We start from the raw sequence: 19738 nt of genomic DNA, 5'->3' as shown, positions 1-19738 counted from the left end.
GTCTATTATTGTTCCCAAGAAGGGAACTCTTGTTGACGGAGATAGAGAACTTTTTTCTACGTTCACTTTCCACCCGTGAGATCTGAGAAAGGCCAGGACAATGTCCGTATGAGCCTTTGCTTGTGGTAGAGACGACGCTTGAATCAGTATGTCGTCCAAGTAAGGTACTACTGCAATGCCCCTTGGTTTTAGCACCGCTAGAAGGGACCCTAGTACCTTTGTGAAAATTCTTGGAGCAGTGGCTAATCCGAATGGAAGTGCCACAAACTGGTAATGCTTGTCCAGAAAGGCGAACCTTAGGAACCGATGATGTTCCTTGTGGATAGGAATATGAAGATACGCATCCTTTAAATCCACCGTGGTCATGAATTGACCTTCCTGGATGGTAGGAAGAATTGTCCGAATGGCTTCCATTTTGAACGATGGAACCTTGAGAAATTTGTTTAGGATCTTGAGATCTAAGATTGGTCTGAATGTTCCCTCTTTTTTGGGAACTATGAACAGATTGGAGTAGAATCCCATCCCTTGTTCTCCTAATGGAACCGGATGAATCACTCCCATTTTTAACAGGTCTTCTACACAATGTAAGAATGCCTGTCTTTTTATGTGGTCTGAAGACAATTGAGACCTGTGGAACCTCCCCCTTGGGGGTAGCTCCTTGAATTCCAGAAGATAACCTTGGGAGACTATTTCTAGCGCCCAAGGATCCAGAACATCTCTTGCCCAAGCCTGAGCGAAGAGAGAAAGTCTGCCCCCCACCAGATCCGGTCCCGGATCGGGGGCCAACATCTCATGCTGTCTTGGTAGCAGTGGCAGGTTTCTTGGCCTGCTTACCTTTGTTCCAGCCTTGCATTGGTCTCCAGGCTGGCTTGGTTTGAGAAGTATTACCCTCTTGCTTAGAGGATGTAGAACTTGAGGCTGGTCCGTTTCTGCGAAAGGGACGAAAATTTGGTTTATTTTTAGCCTTAAAAGACCTATCCTGAGGAAGGGCGTGGCCCTTACCCCCAGTGATATCTGAAATAATCTCTTTCAAGTCAGGGCCAAACAGCGTTTTCCCCTTGAAAGGTATGTTAAGCAATTTGTTCTTGGAAGACGCATCCGCTGACCAAGATTTTAGCCAAAGCGCTCTGCGCGCCACAATAGCAAACCCTGAATTTTTCGCCGCTAATCTAGCTAATTGCAAAGTGGCGTCTAAAGTAAAAGAGTTAGCCAATTTAAGAGCGTGAACTCTGTCCATAATCTCCTCATAAGAAGAATCTTTATCGAGCGACTTTTCTAGTTCATCGAACCAGAAACACGCTGCTGTAGTGACAGGAACAATGCATGAAATTGGTTGTAGAAGGTAACCTTGCTGAACAAACATCCTTTTAAGCAAACCCTCTAATTTTTTATCCATAGGATCTTTGAAAGCACAACTATCTTCTATAGGGATAGTAGTGCGTTTGTTTAGAGTAGAAACTGCCCCCTCGACCTTGGGGACTGTCTGCCATAAGTCCTTTCTGGGGTCGACCATAGGAAACAATTTCTTAAATATAGGGGGAGGGACAAAAGGTATGCCGGGCCTTTCCCATTCTTTGTTTACAATGTCCGCCACCCGCTTGGGTATAGGAAAAGCTTCGGGGGGCCCCGGGACCTCTAGGAACTTGTCCATCTTACATAATTTCTCTGGAATGACCAAATTGTCACAATCATCCAGAGTAGACAACACCTCCTTAAGCAGAGCGCGGAGATGTTCCAATTTAAATTTGAATGTAATCACATCAGGTTCAGCTTGTTGAGAAATTTTCCCTGAATCTGAAATTTCTCCCTCAGACAAAACCTCCCTGGCCCCCTCAGACTGGTGTAGGGGCATGTCAGAACCATTATCATCAGCGTCCTCATGCTCTTCAGTATTTTCTAAAACAGAGCAGTCGCGCTTTCGCTGATAAGTGGGCATTTTGGCTAAAATGTTTTTGATAGAATTATCCATTACAGCCGTTAATTGTTGCATAGTAAGGAGTATTGGCGCACTAGATGTACTAGGGGCCTCCTGTGTGGGCAAGACTGGCGTAGACGAAGGAGGGGATGATGCAGTACCATGCTTACTCCCCTCACTTGAGGAATCATCTTGGGCATCATTTTCTCTAAATTGTTTGTCACATACATCATATCTATTTAAATGAGAAGGAACCTTGGCTTCCTCACATACAGAACATAGTCTATCTGATAGTTCAGACATGTTAAACAGGCATAAACTTGATAACAAAGTACAAAAACGTTTTAAAATAAAACCGTTACTGTCACTTTAAATTTTAAACTGAACACACTTTATTACTGAATATGTGAAAAAGTATGAAGAAATTGTTCAAAATTCACCAAAATTTCACCACAGTGTCTTAAAGCCTTAAAAGTATTGCACACCAAATTTGAAAGCTTTAACTCTTAAAATAACGGAACCGGAGCTGTTTTTATATTTAACCCCTATACAGTCCCTGGTATCTGCTTTGCTGAGACCCAACCAAGCCCAGAGGGGAATACGATACCAAATGACGCCTTCAGTAAGCTTTTTCTATGTATCTGAGCTCCTCACACATGCATCTGCATGCCTTGCTTCCCAAAAACAACTGCGCATTAGTGGCGCGAAAATGAGGCTCTGCCTATGATTAGAGAAGGCCCCCAGTGAAAAAGGTGTCCAATACAGTGCCTGCCGTTTCTTTAACATAATTCCCAAGAATAAAATAACTCCTCAAAGCTATAAACTATTAAAAATGCTTATAAATCAATCGTTTTAGCCCAGAAAAATGTCTACCAGTCTTTAAAGCCCTTGTGAAGCCCTTTATTCTTATTTAATAAAAATGGCTTACCGGATCCCATAGGGAAAATGACAGCTTCCAGCATTACCAAGTCTTGTTAGAAATGTGTCATACCTCAAGCAGCAAAAGTCTGCTCACTGTTTCCCCCAACTGAAGTTAATTCCTCTCAACAGTCCTGTGTGGAAACAGCCATCGATTTTAGTAACGGTTGCTAAAATCATTTTCCTCTTACAAACAGAAATCTTCATCTCTTTTCTGTTTCAGAGTAAATAGTACATATCAGCACTATTTTAAAATAACAAACTCTTGATTGAAGAATAAAAACTACATTTAAACACCAAAAAACTCTAAGCCATCTCCGTGGAGATGTTGCCTGTGCAACGGCAAAGAGAATGACTGGGGAAGGCGGAGCCTAGGAGGGATCATGTGACCAGCTTTGCTGGGCTCTTTGCCATTTCCTGTTGGGGAAGAGAATATCCCACAAGTAAGGATGACGCCGTGGACCGGACACACCTATGTTGGAGAAATTAAACTTTCATGATTCAGATAGAGCAGGCAATTTTAAACCACTTTCCAATTTACTTCCATTAACAAACTGTGCACAGTCTTTTTATATTTTAACTTTTTAAGTCACCAGCTCCTACTGAGCATGACCAAGAATTCATTGCATTTGTGATTGGCTGGTGGCTTTCATATGACACAGGGGGAGTGGAAACAGACATAACTTTGAAAATTGTCCCAAAAAATCTACTACTGCAGATTTATTAGGCAACAAATACACACAAATTTATTTATTTATTTATTTATTTATAAAATATTTTACCAGGAAGGATACATTGAGATTTCTCTCGTTTTCAAGTATGTCCTGGGATCACAAAACATTGCATTGATACAATAGGGTACAATAAAATACAAAAACAATAATAATAATAATACACAATATAAGCAAACATTTAACATAGAGCAGGTACGAAATATTTAATCAACCATGACAGGAGCATTCTGTTTTGAGATATGTATAGAGGGATCTCTTAAAGGATTTTAGGCTTGGGGAAGTTTTTAAAGTGTGAGGGAGGTCATTCCATAATTGTGGCACTCTGTAGGAAAAGGAGGATTGAGCTGCTTTCTTTTTGTATTGAGGCAAGCTAAATAATGTGCTGGTACTGGATCGGAGGTTATAGGAGGTGGGAATAGCTGGGGAGAGCATTCTGCTCAGGTAGGGTGGGAGCTTCCCTGAAAGGCTCTTAAAGACAAGGCAGGAAAGATGGAGGGTGCGTCTGGATTCCAGCGACAGCCAGTTTAGTTCTTTTAGCATGTCACAATGGTGGGTCCTGTAGTTACATTGTAGCACAAAGCGGCAGAACGAGTTATATAACGTATTTAGTTTATTAAGGTGAGTTTGCGGAGCAGGTGCATATACTATGTCCCCATAATACAAGATAGGCATCAGCATTTGCTGTACAATCTTTTCCTTTACTGTAGGGCTGAGGCAAGATTTGTTTCTGTACAGGGCACCTAGTTTTGGATAAAGTTTAGAGGCAAGTTTTTCTATGTGGAGTCCAAAAGATAGATTGGGGTCTAACAACATACCTAAGTATTTAAAAGAGTGGACTGCGGTCAGCGTGCAATTGGATTTTGTTTTGATGCGAAGATGGGAATTTTGTAATTTTTGTATTTTAGGTCCCGTTCCAAAGATCATTGTGACCGTTTTGTCAGTGTTTAGGAAGAGTTTGTTTTTCGAGATCCACTTTTCTACCTCTGTGGACTGGTCTTGGAGCACTGCTTCAAGCTGCGTCAGATCAGATCAGATTTGTTTGCATAGATTACCGTGTCGTCTGCGTACATGTGTACAGTTGAGGATTTGCAGACATAAGGCAAATCATTTATAAATAATGTGAATAGTAGGGGGCCGAGAATGGAACCTTGGGGAACACCACACGTGACTGGGAGAGGGAGGGAGTCACTGTTAGAGACAGAGACATATTGTGATCGATCCGATACATATGATTTAAACCAGGTTAACGGGCGATCAGCAATACCAGAGTTTTTTAGTTTGAGAAGTAGTAGGTCATGGTCCACTGTGTCAAAAGCCTTTGCAAGATCAAGGAAAATAGCTCCAGTTAGGTCTCCTTGTTCCATGCCAGTTTGGATTAGACATGTGCGGTTCGTTTCTGATTTATTCGGAAATTCGGAAAATTCGGTAAATTCGGAGATTCGGATCGATTCGAATTTCCGAATTAAAATACTTCCGAATCTACCGAATGAATCCTAATCTAAGCCCCCTAATAAAATAACAAAGCCCCCCAAAATAAAAAAAATGCCCTACCCTATACTAAATTGCAAAAGTTAACAGCTCTATTACCTTACCAGCCATTAAAAGGGCCTTTTGCGGGGCATGCCACAAAGAAAACAGCTCTTTTGCCTGTAAAAAAAAACACAATACCCCCCCCCCCACATTACAACCCACCACCCACATACCCCTACTCTAACCCAAACCCCCCTTAAATAAACCTAACACTACCCCCCTGAAGATCTCCCTACCTTGAGTCGTGTTCACCCAGCCGGGCCGAGGTCTTCATCCAATGGGGCAGAAGAGGACATCCAGACCGGCAATTTTAAACTAATTACAGCAAATCTAAGCCCCCTAATAAAATAAAGCCCCCCAAAATAAAAAAAATGCCCTACCCTATACTAAATTAAAAAAGTTAGCAGCTCTATTACCTTACCAGCCCTTAAAAGGGCCTTTTGCAGGGCATGCCCCAAAGAAAACAGCTCTTTTGCCTGTAAAAAAAAACACAATACCCCCCCACATTACAACCCACCACCCACATACCCCTACTCTAACCCAAACCCCCCTTAAATAAACCTAACACTACCCCCCTGAAGATCTCCCTACCTTGAGTCGTGTTCACCCAGCCGGGCCGAAGTCTTCATCCGATGGGGCAAAAGAGGACATCCAGACCGGCAGAAGTCTTCATCCAAGCGGGGGCAAGAAGAGGTCTTCCATCCATCAGAAAAGTACCAAAAAACAAACAAACACTAAATTACCAAAAATAATAAAATATTACAATAATTTTAAACTAATTACACCTAATCTAAGCCCCCTACTAGCTATTAATATAGCTACAATATAACTAATAGTTACATTGTAGGTATTTTAGGATTTATATTTATTTTACAGGCAACTTTGTATTTATTTTAACTAGGTACAATAGTTATTAAATAGTTAATAACTATTTAATAACTACCTAGCTAAAATAAATACAAATTTACCTGTAAAATAAATCCTAACCTAAGTTACAATTAAACCTAACACTACACTATCATTAAATAAATTAAATAAATGAATCCTATTTAAAACTAAATACTTACCTGTAAAATAAACCCTAATATAGCTACAATATAACTAATAGTTACATTGTAGCTATTTTAGGATTTATATTTATTTTACAGGCAACTTTGTATTTATTTTAACTAGGTACAATAGCTATTAAATAGATATTTACTGTTTAATAGCTACCTAGTTAAAATAATTACAAAATTACCTGTAAAATAAATCCTAACCTAAGTTACAATTAAACCTAACACTACACTATCATTAAATAAATTAAATAAATTAACTACAAGTACCAAAAATTAAATACAATGAAATAAACTAAACTAAAGTACAAAAAAAAAACAAACACTAAATTACAAAAAATAAAAAAATAATATTACAGGAATTTTAAACTAAGTACACCTAATCTAAGCCCCCTAATAAAATAACAAAACCCCCCAAAATAAAAAAAAATGCCCTACCCTATACTAAATTACAAAAGTTAACAGCTCTATTACCTTACCAACCCTCAAAAGGGCCTTTTGCGGGGCATGCCCCAAAGAAAACAGCTCTTTTGCCTGTAAAAAAAAACACAATACCCCCCCACATTACAACCCACCACCCACATACCCCTACTCTAACCCAAACCCCCCTTAAATAAACCTAACACTACCCCCCTGAAGATCTCCCTACCTTGAGTCGTGTTCACCCAGCCGGGCCGAAGTCTTCATCCTATGGGGCAGAAGAGGACATCCAGACTGGCAGAAGTCTTGATCCAGGCGGCATCTTCTATGTTCATCCATCCGGAGCGGAGCGGCAGCATCCTGAAGACATCCGTCATGGAGCATCCTCTTCTTTCTTGATCCGACGACAAAATTACCTGTAAAATAAATCCTACCCTAAGTTACAATTAAACCTAACACTACACTATCAATAAATTAATTAAATAAACTACCTAAAATGACCTACAATTAAATCAACTAAACTAAATTACAAAAAAACCAAACACTAAATTACAAAAAATAAAAAAGATTACAAAAATTTTAAACTAATTACACCTACTCTAAGCCCCCTAAAAAAATAACAAAGCCCCCCAAAATAAAAAAATGCCCTACCCTATTCTAAAATAAAAAGTTAACAGCTCTATTACCTTACCAGCCCTTAAAAGGGCTTTTTGCGGGGCATGCCCCAAAGAAATCAGCTCTTTTGCCTGTAAAAAAAAACATACAATACCCCCAACATTACAACACATCACCCACATACCCCTAATCTAACCCACCCAAACCCCCTTAAGTAAACCTAACACTAAGCTCCTGAAGATCTCCCTACCTTGTATTCACCCAGCCGGGTATCACCGATCCGTCCTCCAGAGGGTCCAAAGTCTTCATCCTATCCGGCAAGAAGAGGTCCTCCAGAGGGTACAAAGTCTTCATCCAGGCGGCATCTTCTATCTTCTTCCATCCGGAGCAGAGCGGGTTCATCTTGAAGCAGCCGGCGCGGATCCATCCTCTTCTTCCGACGTCCTAACACTGAATGAAGGTTCCTTTAAATGACGTCATCCAAGATGGCGTCCCTCGAATTCCGATTGGCTGATAGGATTCTATCAGCCAATCGGAATTAAGGTAGGAAAAATCTGATTGGCTGATTGAATCAGCCAATCCGATTCAAGTTCAATCGGATTGGCTGATCCAATCAACCAATCAGATTGAGCTCGCATTCTATTGGCTGATTGGAACAGCCAATAGGATGCAAGCTCAATCTGATTGGCTGATCCAATCAGCCAATCGGATTGAACTTGAATCTGATTGGCTGATTGCATCAGCCAATAGGGTTTTTCCTACCTTAATTTCGATTGGCTGATAGAATTCTAGATGGAGCCGCTCCTCGTCGGATGGAAGAAGATAGAAGCCGCTTGAATGAAGACTTCTGCCCGTCCAGAGGACCTCTTCTGCCCGGATTCGATGAAGACTTCTGCCTGGATCGGATGAAGACTTCTGCCCGCTGGGTGAAGACGGCTCAAGGTAGGGTGATCTTCAAGGGGTTAGTGTTAGGATTTTTTAATGGGGGATTGGGTGGGTTTTAGAGTAAGGTTGGGTGTGTGGGTGGTGGGTTTTAATGTTGGGGGGTTGTATTTCTTTTTTTACAGGTTATAGAGCTGATTACTTTGGGGCAATGCCCAACAAAAAGCCCTTTTAACTGCTATTTGTAATTTAGTATAGGGTAGGGAATTTTATTATTTTGGGGGGCTTTATTATTTTATTAGGGGGCTTAGATTAGGTGTAATTAGTTTAAACTTCTTGTAATTTTTTTTATTTTCTGTAATTTAGTGGGGGGTTTTTTGTACTTTAGTTAATTTTATTTAATTGTATTTAATTTTAGGTAATTGTAGTTAATTAATTTAATTTATTTAATGATAGTGTAGTGTTAGGTGTAATGGTAACTTAGGTTAGGATTTATTTTACAGGTAAATTTGTAATTATTTTAACTAGGTAGCTATTAAATAGTTAACTATTTAATAACTATTGTACCTAGTTAAAATAAATACAAAGTTGCTTGTAAAATAAAAATAAATCCTAAAATAGCTACAATGTAATTATTAATTATATTGTAGCTATCTTAGGGTTTATTTTATAGGTATTTTGTTTAAAATAGGAATAATTTAGTTAATAATAGTAAATTTATTTAGATTTATTTAAAGGGACAGTAAACCTTAAAAATAATGTTATATAATTCTGCACATAGTGCAGAATTATATAACATTATTTAGGTGCTATAGCCATAAACGCCTTTTTTACCTTTTAATTTGCTAAAAATATGGCGCTTTTACAGACCCGCTCTCTGCTCTCTGCTGAGCGGGTCTGTTATTTTTAGTCAGCGCATCGGGCCAGCTGTATAGTGACAGCCCGGCCCGACCGCGCCATAAGACTAAGTGCAGCTCGCTCCTGTGACAAATTAAAAAGGCGTTTATGGCTATAGCACCTAAATAATGTTATATAATTCTGCACTATGTGCAGAATTATATAACATTATTTTTAAGGTTTACTGTCTCTTTAAATAATATTTAAGTTAGGGGGGTGTTAGGGTTAGGGTTAGACTTAGGTTTAGGGGTTAATAACTTTATTATAGTGGCGGCGACGTTGGCGGCAGCAGATTAGGGGTTAATACATTTAATAGGCTATGTGGGCTATGGCGGTTTAGGGGTTAATACTTGAATAGGTTAATTGCATTTTGGGCTATGGCAGTTTAGGGGTTAATAATTTAGTTATTAATTGCGGTGTGGGTTTGATGGCAGATATAGGGGTTAATAGACTTTATTAGTTATTGCAGTGGGGGATTGTGGTTGACAGGTAGATAGACATTGCGCATGTGTTAGGTGTTAGTTTATTTTTGCAGGCATTTTCGGGAGTTACGGTGCTCCCATACTCAGCGCAAGGCTTGCTGCTGCTGCCTTTTACGGCGAGGTAAAAATGGAGTAAGATTTCTCCATTTTCGCCACGTAAGTCCTTGCACTGGATATTGGATACCGATTTGCGACGCGGTTCTATGTTAGCTTATGGGAGTAATAGTTGCGGGCGACGGGTGAAATATACGTGCGTAACTTGTATGCTACGCCGTATATGTAATACCAAAATCGTGTAAAATCTGGCGGCAGAGGATTTTGCGGGCGACGTTGCATATGTAATGGAGGCCGATATGTGTTTGTGCTTCATCTCTGACAGACGACCAAGTACCGGTAGAGGATCCTGCCCCAGCCTTTTCACCAGCACTGCCAGATAAGGAGGTGGCTGCAGTCGAATGTAAGAAAACTTAATATAAGGTTTTAACAATTGTATCTTGATAATAAATTTGTATAAAATATATTTTTTGGTCTTTTTATAGATATGGATCAGGGCACACAAACAGAGCCCTTTCTTGCCGAAATATTTCACCAGCTGGCAAAGGGGCTGGATATTGTATCCCAGGCTGTGCAGACCCTGCAGGAGGCTATGACCGATGTAAATTAATTTTTATTAATTTATTTAAAAAAAATATGTATATATTTTAAAGTTGTTGAATGATGTATAAATAGCATGCAATGTGTTAAATTATATATTTTTTTATAATTATTTTTTAAATGTAATTCATTTCACTTAATCTTTGAAATAAACTTTGATGAAGAGCATATGCAGATAAACTATATAGCTGCTGATTGATGACTGCACATAGATGCCTCATATGATTGGCTTGCACATGTGCATTGCTATTTCTACTAAAAAGGATATCTGAGGATTAAAGTGAAATTGCACCTCAATTTTATCTTTCATGCTTCAGATAGAGCGTGCAATTTTAAGCAACTTTATAATTTACTCCTATTATCCAAATTTCTTCATTCTATTTGTATCTTGATTTGAATTTCGAGAATGTAAATTTCTGAGCAGGCAAATTTTTGAAGAACAACCTGGGTTGAACTTGCTGATTGAACAGCACCAATAAACAAGTGCTGTCCAGGGTGGTTAAACTGAATTTATCTGTTTCCTTAGCTTAGATGCCTTATTTTTCACATAAAGATAACAATAGAACATATAAAAATTGATAATAGGAGTAATTTTGAAAGTTGATTTAAATTGAATGTTCTATCTGAATCCTGAAAGTTAATAATTGTGCTTAGTGTCCCTTTAATAAAAGTTCAAGGGTTATAATCTTGCTTGAGATGTTCTTCTATGATATTGGTGTCCCTTTAATTTTGGAATTATTTTATAAAAAAAAAAAATAATAATAATAATAAATATATATTCATATATATCTTTATTTAGATATATACATAAATACATCTTATATTTTTACATTTAAATAGATACATATGTATATAGATACATACATATAAATACATCAAGGAATAAATATATATATATATATATATATATATATAGTGATGTCGCAAACTTAAAAATTTTGGTTCGCGGACTCGAACTTCCGCTATTGTTCGCGAACCGGCGAACCGCAATTGACTTCAATAGGCTGGCGAACTTTAAAACCCACAAGGACTCTTTCTGGCCACAATAGTGATGGAAAAGTTGTTTCAAGGGTACTAACACCTGGACTGTGGCATGCTGGAGGGGGATCCATGGCAAAACTCCCATGGAAAATTACATAGTTGATGCAGAGTCTGGTTTTAACCCATAAAGGGCCTAAATCACCTAACTAAACTAAATTGTTTGGAATAACATGCTTTAAAACATCAGGTATGATGTTGTATCGATCAGGTAGTGTAAGGGTTACGCCCGCTTCACAGTGACAGACCAAACTCCCTGTGTAACGCACCGCAAACAACAGTAAACAGTCCATTTGCACAACCACGAGATAGATTTGATAGATAGATACATAGATTACATAGCTCAATAGATGCAATATACATATGATAGATACAAATTACATAGATCAATAGATGCAATATACATTTGATAGATACGAATTACATAGATCAATAGATGCAATATACATTTGATAGATACGATTGATAGTTAGATAGATTCGATAGATAGATAAATTTGAAAGATATATAATTTCCCTGACAGAGTATAATAATAAGACATGCGGTCTGGGACCCGTGGTGTATTAAGTAGTACTATTTTTAGCAGTTTACTACTACCTGTTACTCCCCCTATCGGGGGAGGTCTATATAGCCTGCATTTTTGGAACAGGGAGATGGAAGAAGATGATTGGTCTGTCCTCCTACTTCAAATTTGGCCTAAACACAAGTGGCTGTCTCAAAACAGTCCGGCCACGAGATAGATAGATTTGATAGATAGATATACATAGATTGATAGTTAGATAGAATCGATAGAAGATAAATAGATATATTTGATAGATATATAATTACCCTGACAAAGTAATTATATGCGGTCTGGGACCCATGTTAACTAGATTGTGTTAAGTAGTACTATTCTTAGCACTTTAATCCCTGTTACTCCCCCTATCGGGGGAGGTCTATATGGCGTGCATGATTACCCTGACAAAGTATAACAACAAGACACGCGGTCTGGGACCCATGGTAACTAGGTTGTGTTAAGTAGTACTGTTCTTAGCAGTTTAATCCCTCTTACTCCCCCTATCGGGGGAGGTCTATATGGCCTGCATGATTACCCTGTCAAAGTATAACAACAAAATATGCGGTCTGGGACCCATGGTAACTAGGTTGTGTTAAGTAGTACTGTTCTTATTAGTTTATTAATACCTGTTACTCCCCCTATCGGGGGAGGTCTATATGGCCTGCATGATTACCCTGACAAAGTATAACAACAAAACATGCGGCCTGGGACCCATGGTAACTAGGTTGTGTTAAGTAGTACTGTTCTTATTAGTTTAATACCTGTTACTCCCCCTATTGGGGGAGGTCTATATGGCCTGCATGATTACCCTGACAAATTATAACAACCAAACATGCGGTCTGGGACCCATGATGGTACTGGTATAACTAGGTTGTCTTAAGTAGTACTATTCTTAGCAGTTTAATCCCTGTGATTGGTCTGTAGTCCTACTTCAAATTTGGCAAAAACACAAGTGGCTGTCTCAAAACAGTCCGGACACGAGATAGATAGATTTGATAGATAGATATACATAGATTGATAGTTAGATAGAATCGATAGAAGATAAATAGATAGATTTGTTAGATATATAATTACCCTGACAAAGTATAATAATTAAACATGCGGTCTGGGACCCATGGTAACTAGGTTGTGTTAAGTAGTAATATTCTTAGCACTTTAATCCCTGTAACTCCCCCTATCGGAGGAGGTCTATATGGCCTGCATGATTACCCTTACAAAGTATAATAACAAGACATGCGGTCTGGGACCCATGGTAACTAGGTTGTGTTAAGTAGTACTATTCTTAGCACTTTAATCCCTGTTACTCCCCCTATCAGGGGAGGTCTATATGGCCTGCATGATTACCCTGACAAAGTATAACAACAAAACATGCGGCCTGGGACCCATGGTAACTAGGTTGTGTTAAGTAGTACTGTTCTTATTAGTTTAATACCTGTTACTCCCCCTATTGGGGGAGGTCTATATGGCCTGCATGATTACCCTGACAAAGTATAACAACCAAACATGCGGTCTGGGACCCATGGTGGTACTGGTATAACTAGGTTGTCTTAAGTAGTACTATTCTTAGCAGTTTAATCCCTGTGATTGGTCTGTCCTCCTACTTCAAATTTGGCAAAAACACAAGTGGCTGTCTCAAAACAGTCCGGACACAAGATAGATAGATTTGATAGATAGATATACATAGATTGATAGTTAGATAGAATCGATAGAAGATACATAGATAGATTTGTTAGATATATAATTACCCTGACAAAGTATAATAATTAAACATGCGGTCTGGGACCCATGGTAACTAGGTTGTGTTAAGTAGTAATATTCTTAGCACTTTAATCCCTGTAACTCCCCCTATCGGAGGAGGTCTATATGGCCTGCATGATTACCCTTACAAAGTATAATAACAAGACATGCGGTCTGGGACCCATGGTAACTAGGTTGTGTTAAGTAGTACTATTCTTAGCACTTTAATCCCTGTTACTCCCCCTATCAGGGGAGGTCTATATGGCCTGCATGATTACCCTGACAAAGTATAACAACAAAACATGCGGTCTGGGACCCATGGTGGTACTGGTAACTAGGTTGTCTGAAGTAGTACTATTCTTAGCAGTTTAATCCCTGTGATTGGTCTGTCCTCCTACATAAAAATTTGGCCTAAACACAAGTGGCTGTCTCAAAACAGTTCCGGACACGAGATAGATAGATTTGATAGATAGATATACATAGATTGATAGTTAGATAGAATCAATAGAAGATAAATAGATAGATTTGATAGATATATAATTACCCTGACAAAGTATAATAATTAAACATGCGGTCTGGGACCCATGGTAACTAGGTTGTGTTAAGTAGTACTATTCTTAGCACTTTCATCCCTGTTACTCCCCCTATCGGGGGAGGTCTATAGGGCCTGCATGATTACCCTTACAAAGTATAATAACAAGACATGCGGTCTGGGATCGATGGTAACTAGGTTGTGTTAAGTAGTACTATTCTTAGCACTTTCATCCCTGTTACTCCCCCTATCGGGGGAGGTCTATAGGGCCTGCATGATTACCCTGACAAAATATAATAATAAAACATGCGTTCTGGGACCCATTGTAAGGTTGTATTAAGTAGTACTGTTCTTAGCATTTTAATACCTGTTACTCACCCTATCGGGGGAGTTCTATATGGCCTGCATGATTACCCTTACAAAATATAATAATAAAACATGCGTTCTGGGACCCATGGTAAGGTTGTGTTAAGTAGTACTATTCTTAGCACTTTCATCCCTGTTACCTTATACTAAATTACAAACAGCCCTTAAAAGGGCCTTTTGCAGGGCATTGCCCCAAAGTAATCAGCTCTTTTACCTGTAAAAAAAGAACAATCCCCCCCAACATTACAACCCACCACCCACACACCCCTACTCTAAAACCCACCTGATCCCCCCTTAAAAAAACCTAACACTACCCCATTGAAGATCACCCCACCTTGAACCGTCTTCACCCAGCTGGGCCGAAGTCTTCATCCAATGGGGCAGAAGAGGACATCCAGACCGGCAGAAGTCTTCATCCTATCCGGGCAGAAGAGGATATCCGGACCGGCAGACATCTTCATCAAAGCGGCATCTTCTATCTTCATCCTTCCGGCGAGGAGCGGCTCCATCTTGAAGACCTCCGGCACGGAGCATCCTTCCTGCACGACGACTACCCGACGTATGGCTGGTGATTTAAACGACGTCATCCAAGATGGCGTCCCTCAAATTCCGATTGGCTGATAGGATTCTATCAGCCAATCGGAATTAAGGTAGGAAAAATCCGATTGGTTGATTTAATCAGCCAATCGGATTGAAATTCAATCCGATTGGCTGATTGGATCAGCCAATCGGATTTTTCCTACCTTAATTCCGATTGGCTGATAGGATGAAGACTTCTGCCGGTCTGGATGTCCTCTTCTGCCCCATTGGATGAAGACTTCAGCCCGGCTGGGTGAAGATGGCTCAAGGTAGGGTGATCTTCAATGGGTTAGTGTTTTTTTAAGTGGGGATCGGGTGGGTTTTAGAGTAGGGGTGTGTGGGTGGTGGGTTGTAATGTTGGGGGGGGATTGTTCTTTTTTTTACAGGTAAAAGAGCTGATTACTTTGGGGCAATGCCCCGCAAAAGGCTCTTTTAAGGGCTATTTGTAATTTAGTATAGGGTAGGGCATTTTATTATTTTGGGGGGCTTTTTTATTTTATTAGGGGGGCTTAGATTAGGTGTAATTAGTTTAAACTTCTTGTAATATTTTTTAATTTTTTCTAAATTAGTGTTTGTTTGTTTTTGTAATATAGTTTAGTTTATTTAATTATATTTTATTTTAGATAATTTTAGTTAATTTATTTAATTAATTTATTGTTAGTGTAGTGTTAGGTGTATTTGTAACTTAGGTTAGGATTTATTTTACAGGTAATTTTGTAATTATTTTAACTAGGTAGCTATTAAATAGTTATTAACTATTTAATAGCTATTGTACCTAGTTAAAATAAATACAAAGTTGCCTGTAAAATAAAAATAAATCCTAAAATAGCTACAATGTAATTATTAATTATATTGTAGCTATCTTAGGGTTTATTTTATAGGTAAGTATTTAGTTTTAAATAGGAATAATTTAGTTAATAATAGTTATATTATTTAGATTTATTTAAATAATAATTAAGTTAGGGGGGTGTTAGGGTTAGACTTAGGTCTAGGGGGTAATACATTTAATGTAGGTGGCGGCAGTGTAGGGGGGTCAGATTAGAGGTTAATATATTTATTTAGGTGGCGGCAGTGTAGGGGGGTCAGATTAGAGGTTAATATATTTAATGTAGGTGGCGGCGGGGTCCGGGAGAGGCAGTTTAGGGGTTAATGCATATAATGTAAGTGGCGATGGGCTCCGGGAGCGGCGGTTTAGGGGTTAATACTAGGATAGGTTTATTGCAGTGTGGGCTATGGCGGTTTAGGGGTTAATAATTAGGCTTATTGTGTTGTGGGGGGTTGTCGGTCTAGGGGTTAATACATTTATTATTAGGAGTGAGAGGGAGGATTGCGGATATAGGGGTATACGTGTCGGGCTGATTTTTGGGAGGCGTGTTAGACAGTAACGGGAGATTTAATATTTTAGTTAGTTTTTTTAGGCGCAGGCAGTTTCTAAAGTGTAGTTACGCTCATTTCTGGACATCGCTAGTTTATCCGACTTACGGCACTTTAGCAACTGCCGCCGGGGTATATGGAATACCCCGATGTGCGAGGTGAAACTACGGGCGGTGCGGGTTCCATCCCTTGCGCCGAAAACTACGCTGTATATCGGATCGCGCCCATGGCTCCCACATTTTTTAGTGTTTACCTAGAATTTTATATATTGCTATACAAATAGCTTAATTTATATGCCACAATTTACAGATAGCCAAATGGCTCCATCTTTCTCATCCTCCCTTTCTTCTCTCTCTCCCCCCTTCTCTCTTTCTCTACCCTCCCTCCCTTCTTCCCTTCTCTCTTTCTCTCCCTTCTTTCTTCTCTTCCTTCTTCCCCTTCCTTCTCTATTTCCCTCCCTTATCTCCTTTTTTTTCCCCTTTTTTCCTCTCCTTTTCTTCTCTTCACTCATTCCTTTCTCTCACACACAAAAACCCACTCATGCCTTCTTATACTGCATCTTTATCCTAACATAACCATATTGGTGGCTAAATGTAATTAACAAATCAGCAAGTGCAACCCAGGTTCTGAACTAAAAATGGGCCGGCTCTTACATATACATTTTTGTTTTTCAAATAAAGATACCAAGAGAAAGAAGAAGAATTGATAATAGGAGTAAATTAGAAAGTTGCTTACAATTTCATGCTCTATCTGAATCAAGAAAAAAAAATTGGGTTTACTATCCCTTTAATATATAGATTAAAGTTTGGCTGATTCAGATGGAATCTTTTAAGAACGCACTTGTTTTTCATGAGAAACTAGCACTTTATTTTGGTTTTGTTGTGTTTTTTATATTTTAATTTATTTTTTCATACCAACCAATTGACAAAATACAGTGATTATAGGGTGTTGGAAATGTAAAAATGTTTTTGTCACTTAAACAAGTATTATACTTGCCATGTTTGGTCTACGGTTAAATAAGAATTGGTGAGCGAAGTGGTGGGGGGGAATGGGCCTATTTGCCCTCAAATGCCCAGGCCTTTTTTTGGTCCCAGTCCAGCCCTGTATATGACAAGGTATTTTAATGGAGAAGGGGATTAACTATTTAATAGCTATTGTACCTAGATAAAATAAATACCAAGTTACATGTAAAATAAATATAAACCCTAAAATAGCTACAATATAATTATTAATTATATTGTTGCTATCTTAGGGTTTATTTTATAGGTAAGTATTTAGTTTTAAATAGGAATAATTTAGTTAACATTATTAATATTATTTAGATTTATTTTAATAATAATTAAGTTAGGGGTGTTAGAGTTAGATAGGGTTAATATAGTTAATATATATAATATAATAACTATATTAACTATATTAATCCTAATATAATTAGGGTTAATATAGTTAATATAGGTGGCGGCGGTGTAGGGGGGTCAGATTAGGGGTTAATATATTTAATATAGGTGACGGCGGTGTAGGGGGATTAGATTAGGGGGTAATACATTTATTATAGGTGGCGGCGGTATAGGGGGATTTAGATTACAGGCAAAAGAGCTGGTTATTTTGGGGCTATGCCCCGCAAAAGGCCCTTTTAAGGGCTGGTAATAGAGCTGGTTACTTTGGGGCAATGCCATGCAAAAAGCCCTTTTCAGGGCTATTTGTAGGGTTAGACTTGGTAGGGAAATTTTAGCATTTTAGGGGTTAATTAATTTAATATAGGTGGCGGTGGTGTAGGGGGATTAGATTAGGGGTTAATAATTTTAATATAGGTGGCGGTGGTGTAGGGGGATTAGATTAGGGGTTAATAATTTTAATATAGGTGGTGGTGGTGTAGGGGGATTAGATTAGGGGTTAATATATTTAATATAGGTGGCGGCGGTGTAGGGGGATTAGATTACATTAGAGGCAAAAGAGCTGATTACTTTGTGACAATGCCCCGCAAAAAGCCCTTTTAAGGGCTGGTAAAAGAGCTGGTTACTTTGGGGCAATGCCCTGCAAAAGGCCCTTTTAAGGGCTGGTAATAGAGCTGGCTACTTTGGGGCAATGCCACGCAAAAAGCCCTTTTCAGGGCTATTTTTAATTTAGTTTAGGGTAGGGACAGTTTAGTATTTTAGGGGGTAATAAATTTATTATAGGTGGCGGCGGTGTAGGGGGATTAGATTAGGGGTTAATACATTTAAAATAGGTGGCGGCGGTGTAGGGGGATTAGATTAGGGGTTAATACATTTAAAATAGGTGGAGGCGGTGTAGGGGGATTAGATTAGGGGTTAATACATTTAAAATAGGTGGCGGCGGGGTAGGGGGATTAGATTAGGGGGTAATATAGTTAAAATAGGTGGCGGCGGGGTAGGGGGCTCACATTAGGGGGTAATAATTTTAATTTAGATGGCGGCGGTGTAGGGGGATTACATTAGGGGGTTAGACATTTAATGTAGGTGGCGGCGGGGTCCGGGAGTGGCGGCTTAGGGGTTAAACACTGTATTAGGGATTGCGATGGGGGATCGCGGTTGACAGGTAGATAGACATTGCGCATGCGTTAGGTGTTAGGTTTTATTTTGTAGCTAGTTTAGGGAGCTATGGGGCTCTGATACACAGCATAAGGCTTACTACGCCTGCAATTTGTGGCGAGGTGAAAATGGAGAAAGATTTCTCCATTTTCGCCACGTAAGTCCTTATGCTGTATATTGGATACCAAACTGCGTTGGTTTGGTATACCTGTCTATGGGCCAAAAAACTACGGCCGAAGGCAGAAATATACGATTGGAACTTCTATGTTACGCTGTATATGTCATACTAAACCAGCGCAAATTTTGGCGTCGCCCGATTTTGCGGCAGACGATTTATATCGGGCCCCAGGCTTCCTCCAATCGCGGCGTTGAATCAGACACTGATTCCCCCAGGGGGGAAGCTATGATTGGAGGATGACCTATCCATCATTTCTGACATCAGAAATGGCTTGCGACGACCAGAGGAAGCTGGAGCAGCTGTCAAGTTTAAAAGGTAAGTATTTTCACAGCACAAGTGAAATGTAAATTTTGATGAATTAACGTGCCCCTGATTTTAATCAAATTTTTAAAAACCGGGCACTTTAGCATCAACATTTACATTCACTTTAAGCGATGTTATTGCACAATCCTATCAACTCATTTCCACATCAGCTCATTATAGAGCATTTACCTATTTGGTATGGTTATACATTGTGAAGTTATTGTAACAATTCACTACCCAAGTGTGCACAAACATCATACCATAGGAATATTCTGACTTCAGTAAATTACCAAAATTACTACCAATTTCTATAACCACAACAGCCACATTACTACTTGTCTATTACTTCTTAATTTAAATACTATATTAGGACTATAAGATAAATACAGGAATTTCAAACCGGTTAATTACTATATGTGAAGCTAAC

The sequence above is a fragment of the Bombina bombina genome, chromosome 9 (assembly GCF_027579735.1).
Source record: "Bombina bombina isolate aBomBom1 chromosome 9, aBomBom1.pri, whole genome shotgun sequence".
NCBI lineage: Eukaryota > Metazoa > Chordata > Amphibia > Anura > Bombinatoridae > Bombina > Bombina bombina.
This window is presented reverse-complemented; position numbering follows the sequence as displayed.